This window comes from Amblyomma maculatum, chromosome 10 (genome assembly GCF_055883805.1).
Source record: "Amblyomma maculatum isolate TAMU_Amacu chromosome 10, ASM5588380v1, whole genome shotgun sequence".
Classification (NCBI taxonomy): Eukaryota; Metazoa; Arthropoda; class Arachnida; order Ixodida; family Ixodidae; genus Amblyomma; species Amblyomma maculatum.
In genome coordinates this window covers 101,040,855-101,057,897 of record NC_139353.1, presented here as the reverse complement: position 1 = coordinate 101,057,897, position 17,043 = coordinate 101,040,855, and the positions used below count along the sequence as shown (strand labels likewise).

The 17,043-nt window shown below is 47.7% G+C and overlaps 1 long non-coding RNA gene across 1 annotated transcript in view; it reads left to right on the top strand.

Annotated features, from left to right (window-relative positions):
* Nucleotides 1-16,078, top strand: part of LOC146177143 (uncharacterized) — a 38,013-nt gene extending 21,935 nt beyond the window's left edge. Inside the window, exons 4-5 of the long non-coding RNA XR_014701262.1 lie at nt 12,691-12,774; nt 15,594-16,078. This is a non-coding gene — a long non-coding RNA (uncharacterized LOC146177143). The remainder of the gene's footprint in view (nt 1-12,690; nt 12,775-15,593) is intronic.
* The last annotated feature ends 965 nt before the right edge of the window (nt 16,079-17,043 follow it).

Here is a 17,043-nt window from a genome sequence, read left to right as displayed (position 1 = left end):
ACAACAGAAAGCTGGTTATAGAAGAACAAAATGTCTACAATGTCACTTTGTTTAAGAAATTAACATTTTCGCGAGGTTATATGCATTTTAATCCTTATTTTCCACTTAATAATATACTCTAGTATTGATATTAGAGTGATATAACCTTCCCTTCTATATGAAAAAGCACTGAAGAAAGGTAGATGGGTGCCTCATTTCGCAAGCTGAGCCAACTTTTCCACAAGTATACTTGTCTTCATCTGGGTTTTGGAGAATTCCAATTATCGAAATGTTCGCTCAGCTTGTGATATAAGCCTTCCCCTTTACCCTTGTTCAGGGCTCTTTCATACTGCATAGCTATCATTCTGTCGTTCTATCCGGCCCTTCTATATGAAATAAAGTACAATGTTTCTGTTCTCAAAGAATACAATTATTGCCGGCAGTGTTTTGACTTGCACCGGACATCGCTGTTTACCTGGGCTGGTAAGAAGGGGTGGGGTACAGGATAAGGAAATTGCAACTGACAAGTACTTGGCGTGTATCGTCGCCGAGTCGTGTTACAAACGTGCCGACGTAGTTTATATCTAATGGAACTTGCAAAGTAGACATCAAGCTTAATATGCCAAAATCCTGCGGGTTTATTCCCTTATGATATCCACGAGCATCGATACCTTGATATGTTGGAAGGGCTGTAGTAACCGTGCAATTCTCGATTCAGCCGACAGATGAGCTTGCGCATACTAACGCAGAATAGAGATGCACCACGGTACTTAGTATTCACAGCAATAGAAGCCGTATGTTTTACTGGTCGATCAGTGCGTCGAGCTTCTTCTCGATGGCTGCTGTTTTTTGCTGAACTGTGTCGTAGTTTACAGGTGTCGCCGTTAGTACATCTAAATGTTGTTCTACAAAGGCACTCGTCAGCGAGATCACACAATTTTGTTCATGTTGCTTTCCATGAAACGAAATATATAGAGAGCAAGAAGATTAGGGAGTTGCATCCCGGACTGGAGCAAATATCAATCCGTTCTTTATTGGTGACATTAGTGAAAGCTCAGCATATTCAGTCGGACTATAACCAATGCAGTGCGAAGGCCTCTCCTATACTCTTCGACCTAAGCCAGTCCTGTGCTACCTGCATCCACCTGACACCTGCGAACGTGTTAGCCTCATCCGCCCACCTAACTTTCTGACGCCCCTGCTACGCTTACCTTCCCTTGAAATTCATTTAGTTGCCCTACGAGACCGTGGATGGTGCTCTCTGTGCTCTACATGTCCTGCCATGTCCATTTCATCTTTATTCCGCCTAGACCGACGCTGAATCGAGTTATTCATCTGACCCACTCTGCGCGCTTCCGATCACTTGATGTCAAACCTACCATTTTTGTTCCATATCACTCTGTGTTCTCCTCAACTTGAGCAGAACCCTTTTCGTTAGCCTTCAAGTGTCAGCCCCATTGGTGGATAAGATAAGATGCAACTGTTGTATATTTTTCTTTTCGGCGATACCGGCAAGCTGCTACTCATAAACTGCAAATACTTTCCAAATGCAAATCGTCCCAATCTTATTCTCCTAGTTAGTTCCCTTTCTTGATCTGGACAAGCGGTTATTACCTGTCCTAATATACATATTTCCTTACCACTTTCAGTGCTTCGCTTCCAATTGTGAGCTATTGTTTCTTCGCGAGGCTGTCGATCATTTCTTTAGTCTTCGTCATATTCATTTTCAGGCCTACCTTTCCTCTATCCCTGCCTAGATCCTCAATAATTCTTTGCCGTTCATCCCCTGAGTAACTTAGCAAGACAGTGTCATCGCGAATCGCAGATCACGGAGGTATTCTCCATCGACCCGTATCCCCAACTGCTCCCATTTCAAGTCTCTGAATACTTTCTCTGAGCAAGCTCTGAATACTACTGAGGAGATCGTGTTTCCTTGCCAAACAAATTTCTTTATGACATTAGTATCTGTTATTTATAAAGTGTTTACTAAGGTAATCGCTATCTAATTCAGGACAATTTTAGACTTCAATGAGGCAAAAGATCAAGTACGTTTTAGGAAAGGGTACTCCACTATCGATCGTATTAATGCCATTCATCAGGTGATAAAAAATGATCTGAATATAACCAGCCATTAAATGTAACATATATTGATTACGAAAAAGCATTTGACTGTAAAGCCCCTGGCAGTCATACAGGCATTGTGAAACCAGAGTTTAGCTATCCAGTTAAAATACGCGCCTATTTTTACAAACCCTCGTAATTTTTATTGCGCGAGAGCAATACTACGCTAAGTCTAACTGCTCGTCGCTGCATACCGTGTCCGTGGTCTCAGAGCTGGCTCTGCGCCTAACAGGTGGTGTGACGTCAGAAGAAGAAGAAGAACGCTCTGTCACCAGCAGATAATGCTTTCACTCGATATTCGGTTTAGCAGCGTTGAACTCTTCATAATTATTTTACCAGGTTTGCACAGATCCTTCAATGAGGATAAATTTTCCGGACGTTTGAGCATCAATACATTCATCGTTCTTATCAAGGTAGTCTACAAGGTTAAGCCAATGTTCTTCAACTGCACCCTGAATTTCATGTATCAGGGGTGTGCTCACAGGGCAGTACAAACGCCGCACTCTCTGTCTGGTCCACTCCATTTTACGTGTAAATGGAATGTTACCGGCACTAAACACCTCCACCTGATTTCACGGGGGGATATAAATGAAGCAACCAAAGCTACTGACGCCGCACTGAAGTTATTTCTTGATTTCGGTAAATATCCTCCCCCACCCCATAGGATATTGTTGACGCAGGTAAAAGCTATTGTGCAGCTTGAAAGCGTTATTCCAGATTGCCAGCTTCGCTCGGCCGTAAAGTATTGAAATAAAGGTGACGAAAGGACTCAGAAGAATGTAGAAAATGTGGGTGCGATCGGGCGTGAGTGTAATCACTTAGCATAAATCTCTGCGGACATTGGGCTATAGAGAATTCAGCTATCTCGTAGCAGCAAAACTTGTCGCAGTTTGATTTTTAATGGTTTAGCATTCTGCTGGTTTGCTGAGCCACAGTTTTTATTCATTGATCCTCCATCTCACTGCAGTTCGTCCAGTATAACAAAACTGTCCTTGAGACAATCCAAAAGAGACAAGATAAGGATAGTCTAATTTAGCATGCACGACATTTCGACACAAATCCCGGCTGCTCTCTGACGTGGTTATATCTATTACAGCGGTCATTAGCACTGAAAATCGGGGACAAAAATGTGGCTAGATCTTTAAAATTAATAGCCCTAATATCAGTATTTATCTAAGTTGATCTCGCTTACAAGGAAATTATAATTGCACTTAGTGACGCCTTTACGAGAATAAGGACATAAAAGGCTTCTAGCAATTTCGGTGCAAGTTTATTCTTGCTCCCGCTTAGAATTGTTTATTTGTGGCTGGTTGAAGAAAGCATGGTCTAAAGAATGGTGCCAAGCTTAAAAAGGTGAAGACTAAATTAGGCATACACAAAAATCAGATATATGAACTAAGCTACAAGCCGGCCAATGAAATATCTGCAAGAAATTTACTAAAGTAATTGCTAATATTATCAGGGCAACCTTATACTTGAGTCAACCAAATGATCAGGCCAGTTTTCGGAAAGGATACTCTACTATCGTCATATCTATACTATCCACCTGGCAATATAAAAATGCTTAGAATATAATCAACCCCTATATATCGCATTCAGCCATTCCGATAAAGCATTTCACTTAGTCAATACCTCGGCAGAGATTTGGAATTGCAAAAATCAGTGTGCAGAGGAGCCGTATTTGAAAGTACTGGAAGATATTGATTTTGGCTGCATACCAACCATACTTATGCATAAAGAAGGTAACAACATTTTTATAACGAGTGGTGTTAGACAAGAAAACATGATCTCCCCAATACAATTCACAGCTTCCTTAAAGAAAGTAGTCAGGGACCTCGAACGGGATCAGTTACGTAAAGGGGTTAATGGAGAATACCTGAGTAATCTGCAATTTGCTGATAACATTACCTTCGTAATTAACTCAGTAGACGAATTGCAAAACATGAATGATGACCTGGACAGGAAAAACGGAAAGGTACCTAAATTTCTTCTGCAGAATACTAAGCTAATGTTCAGTAGCGTGGAAAAGGAACAGAAGTTCACAATGGGTCACAAGGTGGAAAAAAACAAAATAGACGTCCTTTTATGCAGTGTATACACGACGGCGCTAGGACTGCCCAATTCGATTAGCACAGAGCTCATGTTACAATTAGGAATCCACAACACGTTGGACGAACTCGCAAAAGAGCAGCACATATCGCAGGTAGAAAGACTGGCGATCACCGTAACTGGACGACGTATACGCGAGCGGCTTGGTGTCGGCTACCACCGTCATTACGCGAAGAAAGGAATAATCCCGCGGAACGTCAAGGAGGAGATCACAATAGCAAAAGTCCCGATAAACATCCACCCGACGTATATTTAAGGCAGTAGACAGGCCAGAGCCGCGGCCCTGCTGCGGATCTGCGGAAGAGCGAGAGAAGCCCGCTTCGTAGATGCTGCCGAGTATCCAGACGATCGACGATACGCTGTCACGGTCGTCGACACTGTCGGAACACTTGTCCACTCCTCCAGCGTAAAGTCCCAACATACTGAAGTGGCCAAAGAATTAGCTGTCGCATTTACCATATCTGATCTCGATCTCGGGGTCGTTGTCCACGACTCGCGCACTGCCATATAGAATTACGCGAAAGGGGAAATATCCGTGGAAGCCTTCCGAGTAATCAGACTTGAAACTCTCACCGGACAACAAGGTTTAGCTAATTTCTGTCCTGGCACATATGGGAAACGTATTTCCGCATCTCACCAACCTCAACGAAGTCACGCACTACGCCGCACAAAGTCTCGCGTACTGTCCCGGAGTGAGTCATGGCGAAGAAAGGGGAGAGAGAGGCTGACGAGCTTTAATGACACAATAAGGCATTCTACCTAGCCCGGCGGACCTTCCCTTCGCCCAGAAAAAACTATGCAGAGCTCAAGCAGTCCATTGGAGGCAATTACAAACAAATGCATAGCGATCCTGCTGCAGTACAACGGCTCTCGTGGCGACAAAGAGAGCACTCGACGTTCTTACGTGGGAGACCAAGGCCCCTTCGCGATAAACCCTGCCGGACACAAAATAACGTTATTCCTCCTCCTCCTTGCAACTTAACTGCGCTCTACTAGGCAGCTTAAACGTGGAGGTTAGCAAGTAGGGTTCTCTAAGCTAGGGACAAAACACACAGCTATGAAAGGGAAAATGGTAGGCGTAACACTAAGATATAGGAAGCGTGCATAATGGGTCGGAGAAATAACTACTTAATGATATTCTATAGACATCTGGATAGAGAAACGAGCATGAGAAGGATATGTAGTGCCAGGAAAGAATAATCAATGGTCGCTGTCACTGTTAATATATATGATGTTATTATCGATGCGCCGCTAATGGTGCCAGCACTTTTAGACATCCTAGAGTGAGTAGGAGTAGCTTTCCTAGTCTCAAATGAGATGTCCTCGACTTATGTGTCCAGATAAGTTGGAAGTCAATTACGTTGTAGTAAACAAGGGGGTGGCTTGGTGCCCAGTTCTCACCTGTTCAAGACAAAGTAACGGTCACAGTCAGAAGTAAGAAAGAAAGAAAAATAAACTTTATACACAGCAAGATACAGAGGAATTCACACTACCACTTGAAATACACAAACAAGACTTCACAGACGTTAATGCTAAGCATGCACCTAAATAGGCATTTAATAACGTAGATGCTTGAAACTAGTCAACAACACTCCACAGAGGCAAACAAACACCCAATATTCACCGGGCACTGTCGAAGATTGACACCTGGAGAGTCACAATGCGGCAGCCATGCAAGACGAGCGCCGATTCCTTGCAGATATCTGGGCTTTCCGGGCAGTGAGTGACCGCCCGGAGCTGATCAGTGGCACTTGCGAACTATCTGCGATACTAGCTCAAACACTGGCTGACTTGCGCGAGTAACGCGACCTCAATAAATAAGGAGTGCCGCGCCTGTCTGTTACAAAGCGCTAAGACCGGCGCATACATACACTTCGCTCTTTTGAGCGTTTCCTTTTCCTTTCGCCGAGCCGCGCGTCGTCATCTGTTAGGCGCAGCCTAATCTCTTGAGAAGACTGGCATTGTCCAGCTGGATAAGTAACCATGACCGCCGTGTGATGTTAAAGCAGGGTGGACGCCGATGCGCAAAAGGCTACGGTCTCTCCTTGCGCGGAGAATGATGTTTCTGGAATGTGCTGGAGCCTTCTATGGAGCGCCGCGCGAGCTTAGCGTCGCATTGAATTGATATAAACGTGCGCCGATTTGATGACAGTCGCGAAGGGTAAGATATTGTATTCTAAAGAAGGAATGCTTATAATAAAAGGAGGCAAAAATTTAGATGAGCTAAGAATTTCCCTGGGGTCAAGTAATGCAGCTAGCAGAGGACCGAGTTAGTTAGAGTAATATGGGAAAGCTCTTTTCCTTGCAGTGGCTATAATCCGGCAGGTGATTATCATGATAATGGGTGACCAAAGAATCGTACCTTCTCGCGAACACACACCATGGGCGAAACATGGTTACGCACACATAAGCTGAAGCGGTTTCGAGTATGTGATGACGGCTTAACTCGAGGACAGCCGCGATTGTCGTCCTCTGCACGACGCAGCTGTACTTGCTGACCAGATCTAGTTGGCAGGCTTGTGATATTTCGCCGCCTTCCGCAACAACATCAACAAGCGAGAGAGTAGAAAGTCGCCCCCGGAAACGTAGGGACGGCCTGCAAAAAGGACGAGTGTGGCGCTTGCGGAAAATATGGACTTGAGTGTGGAACGTATCCCGGTCGATTTAAAACTCGGCGCACAGATATAATGGCAAACATCCGAACTTTGGGAGTAATATATGTATAGTGTTTGGTATGTAAAGAAGACAAAGAACAGAAAAAACGCTGCGGCATCGCCATCACCATCGCTTGTCTCCGGCGCCCATCTCGCTCGCGCTGAAGCTGTGCCCTGCGGCTGGTAATTCGACCCTGCTGTGCCCGAAGTACTGCCAGTGCTAGACGTTCCAGCCAACCATTAAATCCACATTTCACTTGGTGGAGGTCAATCTGAGGTTCCCTGTACCACTCTCGCCCTGGAACTTCGCAGCAGAACATTTACTACCCCAATGACGGAGCCGACTTCATTGCACCTACCTCCGCCAGTCACCTGCACAGGTGCCGTTCGTCAACGGGACCCGGCTACCTTCAGTGGAAGCAGCGATGACGACGTCGACGATTGGCTGACCACTTACGAACGGGTCAGCCGTCACAATAACTGGGACGACAACCGTAAGCTCAACAATGTCATCTTTTACTTGAGCGACGTCGCTAATGTGTGGTTTCGAGACCACGAGTCGTACTTTGGCACCTGGGCGAATTTCAAGACGAAATTTTCTGATGTCTTTGGCCGCCCCGCCGTCCGAAAACTCCGCGCGGAACGGCGTCTTCGGTCGCGACTGCAGCTGCCTGGTGAAACGTTCACCAGTTACATTGAGGACATTGTTGATATGTGTCGTCGCGTTGACCCGACCTTGACCGAGGCCGCTAAAATACGTCATGTCCTCACAGGAATTGATGACGGCGCTTTTCACATGCTCATCGCGAAAGGCCCCACTACGGTCAAGGAAATCTATGACCTCTGTCAAAGCTACGACGAGCTCCGGAGGGAGCGTGCTTTGATTCGCCAGCCTCATACATCACTTGCTGGACTAGCCGCGGAGGGGGAGTCATCTAGCCTCTCTGAAGACATCAAGGCTTTTGTACGCCAGGAAGTCGCGCGACAACTGTCCCTGCAGCCCTATGTTAAGGAGTCGTCAACAACTGTCCTTGTTCCGGAGCTTCGCCATGCAATCCAACAGCATGTATCTGAAGTCCTCCCTAATCCTGTTCCTCAACCAGCTCCGGTCGCACCTTCAATGCCGTTACTCACGCCCACAGTTTCATCGTCCGGCGTTGCGCCACTGAGCTACGCTCCAGCATTCGCGCCGGCTCCTCCTCAAGTATTGCGCCGCACGTATGCCGAAGTCACTTCAAGTCCACCGCCTGAGCCAGCATATGCCTATGCTTCGCCCCCCATGCGGTCGGCACCAACAGCTTTTGCTCCCCCCTTGCTTCCGACACAATCTCCATGGCGCACATCAGACAACAGGCCTATTTGCTACCACTGCGGCATCCCTGGGCACACTACACGCTACTGCAGGCGCCGAATAAATATGGCCTTTGCTGCACGGCCTGCGCCACCTTATTTGGCCCCTCAGTTCCCAGTCCCATCGGGTCCTCCAACAGCACCCCCTGAACCTCCGGACTTCCGCCCTCGTCATTCGCCATCACCACGTCGCCGCTCCATTTCGCCAATGCGCCGACGACCCGCTACCCAGCCGGAAAACTAACCGCCACAGTTCGCGAGGCACGAACTGCGTATCCGACCGAATTTCAAAGTCCTCGTCTTAATCCCGCGAATGTTATTCCGGTCATCGTTGAAGGTGTTCATACTCTTGCGCTCGTCGACACCGGTGCCGCTGTATCAGTTATCAGCCAAAAACTCTGCCGCTCCATCCGAAAGGTGACTACGCCTCTCGAGGAACTATCGCTTCGTACCGCATCCGCTCACAGTATACAGCCGACAGCTATCTGCACTGCTCGCGTCGTCATTGCTGCAGCCTTGCACATCATCGAATTCGTCGTTCTCCCCACATGTTCTCATGACGTCATTCTCGGCTGGGATTTCCTGTCCCAGCATCATGCTATCATTGACTGCGCCAGTCCTCAAGTAGAGCTCATTGAATCGAGTGATGCACCGTCTGATGCCCTGCTCCACGAGCCGTGTCCTCGTTTTGCGACCAAACTCCTCGTAGCACATGACACAACCATCCCACCCGTTAGCGCTGTTCTGGTTCCCCTCGCTGCCTCTTTTACCACCGCCGCGACAGTCCTCTTTGTGCCCTCTAACGTTGTCTGCCGCCGCCGCCACTTACCGCTGCCGTTTGCCGTCCTTGACATGAAAAACGGCGCTAGCACACTTCTGGTAGCCAATCCTCTTTCGTCTCCCGCTATGTTGATCGAAGGGGAGTGCCTCGGCCGCATCGAGCCCGTGGACCTTCTGTTCACCTTTGATGATGTGTCATTCCCTGTTTGCCAAGTTGACGTCTTGACTCCAACTCGTGTGGCTTCAGATCCGCTACAGCGGGACCTTTTTGACCATTCCGTGGACAGCGCTCTAGAACCGCGCAACCGCGAGCAACTTCTTGACCTTCTACACCAATTCCGCGCCTCCTTCGACATTCCTCAATCTTCCTTGGTCCGCGCGACGACCGTTTCCCACCTCATCGACACTGGCGCTCACCCACCTCTCCATCAGCGGCCGTATCGGGTGTCCCCGACTGAGCGCCGTGTTATTGCCCAACAAGTCGATGACATGCTGCAACGCGGAGTAATTAGAGAATCCTGTAGCCCATGGTCGTCTCCTGTGGTCCTAGTTAAAAAGAAGGATGGCTCCATACGATTTTGTGTTGATTATCGCCGCCTCAACAAAATCACTCGTCGTGATGTGTACCCCCTCCCACGAATCGACGATGCCCTAGACTGTTTGCAAGGCGCAGAATTCTTTTCCTCACTCGATTTGCGCTCCGGGTATTGGCAGGTGCCCATGGCAGAGGCGGATCGTCCTAAGACCGCCTTTATTACTCCAGACGGACTATACGAATTTAATGTTATGCCATTTGGACTCTGTAACGCCCCAGCCACATTTGAAAGAATGATGGACACTGTACTGCGCGGCCTGAAATGGAACATCTGTTTATGCTACCTCGATGATATCGTCGTCTTTTTAACCGACTTCCCGACCCACCTGACTCGACTTCGCCAGGTCTTCACCTGCCTAACCCGCGCCGGTCTTCAACTGAACCTCAAAAAGTGCCGCTTTGGTGCCCGCCAGCTCACAATGCTCGGACATGTTGTGTGTAAAGATGGCGTTCTGCCTGATCCTGAGAAGCTGCGTGCCGTCGCTGACTTTCCGAAACCGACCACTTTGAATCAACTGCGAAGCTTCGTGGGCCTCTGCTCGTACTTTCGTCGTTTTGTTCGGAATTTCGCAACCATCATAGCCCCCCTTACACAGCTCTTGAAAGGCACCCCTAACCTCTCCTCTTGGTCGCCAGCCTGCGATGATGCATTCGCGACACTGCGCAATGTTCTGACGTCACCACCAATCCTTCGCCATTACGACCCTACTGCACCTACAGAACTTCACACCGATGCCAGTGGTGTCGGCCTCGGCGCCGTCCTCGCCCAGCGCAAGCCTGGCTTCTCCGAATACGTTGTCGCCTACGCAAGCCGTGCTCTCACCAAAGCCGAGTACAACTACTCCGTTACCGAAAAGGAGTGCTTAGCAATCGTGTGGGCTGTAACGAAGTTCCGCCCTTACTTATACGGCCACTCCTTCGAGGTAGTTACAGATCATCAAGCTCTCTGCTGGCTCGCGTCTCTCAAGGATCCGTCAGGCCGTCTCGGGCGCTGGGCTCTCAGGCTTCAGGAATACGATATTCGTGTAGTGTACCGCTCTGGCCGCAAGCACTCTGACGCCGACGCTCTTTCTCGGTCACCGGTGCGCTCGCCTGACTCATCGTCCCCTCCTCAAGCATTCTTGTCAGCACTCACCATTGAGGATATGCCTTTCGAGCAACGACACGATCCTTGGATTTCTAACCTGCTGGATATCCTTGGAACTACTTCCGCGGCTACGCATCCTCGGGCACTCCGCCGACAGGCCTCCCATTTCGCCATTCGGGACGGCCTTCTCTACCACAGGAACTACAACTCAGACGGCAGAACGTGGCTTCTTGTCATTCCGCGCCACCTCCGCTCCGAGGTTTGTGCCCACCATCACATTGACCCTCAAAGCGCTCATGCCGGTGTCCTCAAAACCTATGATCGAATTCGTCAGAGGTACTACTGGCGGGGAATGTACAATTTCGTACGGCGCTACATTCGCTCTTGCACCGCCTGTCAACAACGCAAGATTCCTCGCCACCCCGCTGGCCCTCTCCAGCCTTTACCTTGTCCAGCTCGCCCGTTTGATCGCGTGGGAATCGACCTTTATGGTCCGCTACCATGCACTGCCGCTGGTAATCGATGGGTCATCGTCGCAGTCGATCACCTGACCCGTTACGCCGAGACTGCTGCACTTTCCGCGGCGACAGCCCGAGAGGTAGCCCATTTTCTTCTGCACCACTTCATTCTTCGACACGGCGCCCCTCGCGAGCTACTGAGTGACAGAGGTCGTGTCTTTCTTTCCGAAGTAGTTCAAGAGCTCCTGTCGTCTTGCAAATCGATACATCGGGCTACAACCGCGTATCACCCGCAAACAAACGGCCTCACGGAGCGCTTCAACCGTACTCTTGGGGACATGCTCGCAATGTATGTTACATCTGAATCGGGAAGCTCCAACTGGGACCAGGTACTGCCATTCGTAACGTTCGCGTACAACACTGCCACCCAAGCAACAACTGGGTTTTCGCCCTTCTTTCTCTTATATGGCCGTGAACCATCTTGTACTCTGGACACAATTTTGCCATACCATCCAGATGCCTCTGAGTACAGTGCTTTGTCAGATATTGCACAGAAGGCCGAGGAATGCCGTCAGCTAGCTCGCACGTTTACCTCCAACACTCAAGGCTATCGCAAAGGTCAGCATGATACCGATACCCCTGCTCCCACGTTCCTGGCCGACAGCTTCGTTTGGCTATGCGTTCCTGCCACCAACAACTAGACACCAAATACCACGGACCTTATCGCGTCTTGGAACGCACATCTCCTGTGAACTACGTCATCGAGCCAGTCACCCCTTCTTCCGACCACCGCCGTCGCGGCCGCGAGGTTGTCCACGTTAGCCGCCTCAAGCCATATTACAACCCTCTGGTCGTCTCTTCTCCCTGAGTCGCCAGGATGGCGACTTCTTCACGCGGGGGAAATGTAAAGAAGACAAAGAACAGAAAAAACGCTGCGGCATCGCCATCACCATCGCTTGTCTCCGGCGCCCATCTCGCTCGCGCTGAAGCTGTGCCCTGCGGCTGGTAATTCGACCCTGCTGTGCCCGAAGTACTGCCAGTGCTAGACGTTCCAGCCAACCATTAAATCCACATTTCAGGTAATTCTTTTACTTCGAGAAAGTGCCACGGATAATACTTTAGCAGCTTCTGAGGCGCACTAGTACTAACGTTCTCTTGAAACAAAATGGCTATTTAATATGTGCCGCCATTAACCGTGAAATATCTGGGTTCTCTTGCTCGATAATTCACATTTTCAGTCCTGCCTATTGTCTGCGTATTACTAACCCTTACGCATCAACACTCTATTTTTTAAGGCATTTGTCATTTTCTGATCCTGCTATAATGCCTTAGAGAGCATATTATAGCACTTGTATATTTTAGGACAGTCAGAAGCAACATTTCAACTCCTACGTTTAACAATTGCCCAAACAAGGTTATCGCTCTTGATTTATGGGCGCTGCGAAAGTTAATATTCTAAGATGGGCAGTATCTTTATACTTTTTTCACATATTACGATGTGATAAACTTCAAGCCAAGACAAATCAAAGGTTTCGGTCTTGCTGTATACGTTTTTAGGAATACAAGAAGAAAAGGAAATGACTTTGGAATATTGGAATGACACTGAAAAATGTTTCGTCTTTTCAGTGCACAATAAAAAAGGTAAGGTGTTATTTTTCCTGTAATAATTTTTGTAAACATAAGAAAGGATGTCAGTATGACATTTATTTACACAATATATAACACCCGAAATGTTGTAAATGGTTAGTCACAGCTTTGTGTCAAAACACATGAGAACTAAAGGGGGCGCGTGACATCAAGCATGCAATACCAAAGGGCAATACTAGTTGCATGAAAATGTTGGCGTGGACAGTGCATAATGTCGGCAGCATTATACAGTGGCAAAAAGAAATTCTGGGTAACATAGTGAAGTCTATATAAAAACGTTCGCATCCATGAAATAATGATCTATTCATCCCTCTTGGATTTGAAATCACAGTTTGGTTCTATGCGCACACGGCATCTGAAGGACGGGAGTACCAGTGCATCAGTGGGCAAATTGGCAAAAATGAAACAAGACATACAGGGCCGCGTGAAAAACTGATGTTTCTTCAAAAAGTTAAACAATATTATTATAGCTATTGTACGCCATGTTTTACTGAAAGAAAACATGGGCCTATAGGAATATTACGCAGCAAAGAGGTAGCAGCGACTGACTGAAGTCAAATTGACTACCATTCGCCTTTGGATGCACGCACCGTGATATGCTGAAGTCAAGCCTGTTCTACTGCAACCGGAGAACACCGTCGCAGCCAGACAGAAAGAGGGCGGCAGGAGGCGAACAGTGGCGGCAGGAGCGAGCGCAGAAACCGAAAAACATGCGCGGTTGCCGCTACGGAGGAAGAGGGAGGGGGTGGGAGGGCCACGCAGCCTCGTAATTTACCTTTATTATACCGTCCACAAGTGTTGTAACCCTTGAACTAATTAATAATACCAGAGACCTGAATAAAACGATTCAAGGATGGCCATTTTAGAGCAAGGAGTGCTCGATGTTTCCATCCAATATCACAGAGGAGTATATGTGTAGAATATTGTATTAATATTGTTAATTAGTGGTATTCACTAGTCGTGCGCCAGGTGATGATGATGAAGTGGGACAGGCTGCTTGGAAACGATGACGCTGAGAGTAGACAAATCTGAGCTGCCACGAACCTTAGCTTAGCGGAACACTATTGCGTCTGGATCTTCTCCATAACGTCTCTTAGTGGAGGTGACACCATTCGGTCCCTCTGCTACAAGTTGGATCTCCGCAGCGGTAGCCATGTCGGTACCACTACATGGTCGACAGACGCCACTCCCTCTAAGGCCGCCAAGCCTGCAGTCGTCATGGCCCACCTTCTGCGGTACCGGTGACGTTGATATAGATGACTGGCAGGCCTTGTACGAACCTGTCAGCTACCAAAACAGGTGGTATTCTACGCTCATGTCCGCGAATTTCATCTTCTATTTGACTGGAGCTGTGCAGGTAAGGTTTCAAACTCATGAAGATGACCAGACATCTTGGAATGTCTGTAAGCAGAAGCTGCACGACCTGTTCGGAAAGACTATTGGCCGCCAAGAAACAGCTTGCCTCTCGCGCCCAAACGTCTACAGTGTTATCACACTTACATTCAAGGCGTCCTGCCCCTGTGTCGCAATGTCGACAAAACCGTGTCGAAGGCAGAAAATGTCGGCCACATACCAAAGACATTACCGACGATCAACATCCTCTTATGCAAGGTTTTTTCCACCGTGGGCTCTGCAATGCAGTGTGCTGACGCTTCGAGCAAGCGAAACAGATCGAGGCGCCTAATACACTGTTTCGACCGGTTGCCGAACACAGCTGCCAGCTCGTCGTGTATCTTCTGATTCCCTGACGGCCTACCAACGAGAGTGCTTTGACCAGCAGCGTCCGCCAAAAACTAAAGGCACATTGCATTCGCCGAACTATACCCTGGCTACTATATGCCTCATTCATGCTGTTCGCCAGGAGGTGGCCAATATGGGAATACCTTTAAGCTCCGTCGCCGCCACCATGGAGTCCGGACTTACTCCTGCCTCCTCCAATCCCAGGTTCTCCCCCCGATATCGGTACCCCAATCTGAATTAATGGCATACATTTGATGATCACCACATCTGTTTTACTTGCTCACTGCTTGGCCACATCTCACGTCGCTGCCGCGGCCGTTGATACACGCCATCCCGTCCGTTCGCCTACGTCGACCGCCGCGGACGCTATGCCCCTCGTCATTTCTTACCTCGCCCCGAGCAGACCTTTGGTGTCTCCCATGCAACCGCTTGTGCTGCCAACCGTTCGCATCCCCGCTAGCCCGAAGCCCACATTCTCGTTTTCCTGGCGGCAGTTATTCACAGTCCTTTCCCGCCCACTTACCGGAAACCTAGCTAGTGCAGCTCCCGAAACTGAAAAACATCTGTTGACCCCTGCACTACAATATAACCGCATCGATGTCCTTGCGGATGGAGTTTGAGATTCTGCTGTTATTGATACCGGCTATCAATTGTCCTTTCTCAGCCTGTCCTTCCGCCATCGCCTTAATAAAGTACTCATGCCGGCCATCTCGTCCACAGTTTGCTTCGCCAATGGGAGCCCTACTGCACGCGTTAATACTGCTGGCCGTTACGTTCCTGTGTTGTTCACCATCGTCCATGGATTTCCCTAAGATGGAGTCCTTGGGATTGACTTCACATACCACTGTGCCTTTGCTGACTGCTCTAACGGCCTAAATCACTTGAGGATCATCGCAGTAACAGTGTGTAAAATACGAGTCTAATATTACAGGCGTAGTAACGTTTTAAACGTTCTTTTTTGTACAGCCATAAAAGGCATATTTCTGTGCAATAATGCCTTCAAAATCAAGATAGTGGATCTTTCAATGTAAGTAATATTACACTCATAACCAATGCACTTATTTTTTTTTCAGCGAACAAGAAATGTGAACTCCACCAGTGGGAAACAAATGTTAATGACAATCGTCTCCCTCCTTACGGGCGCAGTCCTGGATATCACGCCTGCGAGACACAGTTTTATAACATCTGTCCTGAACGCCGTTCCCCCATTCTAGTTTATGAAACTGCCCAATGCAAAGATAAAATTCCGGATCCTTGAGTAGACTCGACGATTGATTCTTTGCCGATTTTCTAGCTTCCTTTCTGATTAGAATCCAGTGATATAAACAATTAAAATATAGCTTAATATAAACAACATAAACTTTTTCAAAGCCAAATAAAAATAAAAATAACAATGCATCTCTCCTCGGTGCTTTCTAGACATGTGAAGCCAACAGAGATGGAGATAGCCTATTTTTTCACCCCTATCGAATAAGGCACGAGCGTTTGGAAACTCAATACAAATTTGATTGTACGGAAACACTTGTGACATAAATTCAAATGTCCGCTAAATAAAAGTTGGAAGCGACACTTTCACTTGCTGAGGGATTTGATTTTTACGTTGTGTTTGGAAAACTCTGTGCGTTGTTGAAGGCAAGGGGCTTACACCTCAGTGATTACTGCCTGGTCAGACTAGATAACCGAAATTCTGGTATCATCTATGCATCTGTGGGAATACAGACATTCGTTTTGCAGCACCAGCCGCTCTCAGTAATAAATCGTCATCATCAATCACCCCCAGCCGGCCTATCCTCACTGCAGGACCAAGGCTACTCCCATGTTCCTCAAATGTAAACATGCCCTGTGCTAGCTGCATCCAAATGACCGCTACTCACATCTTAACCTCATCCACCCATCTAACGTTCTACCGTCTCCATCTATGATTGCATTCCCTTGATATTCAGTCTTACCCTAAGCGACCATCGGTTGTTCTTTCTACGCACTACATGCCCTGCCCATGCCCATTTCTTCTTGCTTTCCAATGGAATGTCATTAATTGGAGTTATTTCTTTGACCCACTGTGCGCGCTTACTACGTCTTAATGCTACACTTATAATTTGTGTTCAGTAAACCTCTGCGTTGTCATCAACTTAAGTAGTACCCTTTTCGTTAGCCTCATGTTTCAGACTAATAGATAATTACAGGTAAGCAGCAACTGTTGTATAGATTCCTCTTTAGCGATACCGGTAGGCTGCTGGTCACAATTTTCGAATACTTGCCAAATTCACTACATCCCACTTTGATTTCCCTACTTATTTATCTTTCATGATCTGAATCTACGGTTACTACCAGTCCTAAGTAGACATATTCGCTAACACTTCCAGTGCTTTGCTATCTATTGCGAACTGTTGTTCCTTCCCCCGGTTGTTGAACCTTACCTCAGTCTTCTACATAATGATTATCAAGCCTACCTTTCTGCTTTCCCGTCTAGGTCATCAATCATTCTTCGCAGTTCATACCCTGAGTTACTTAACAAAGCAATGC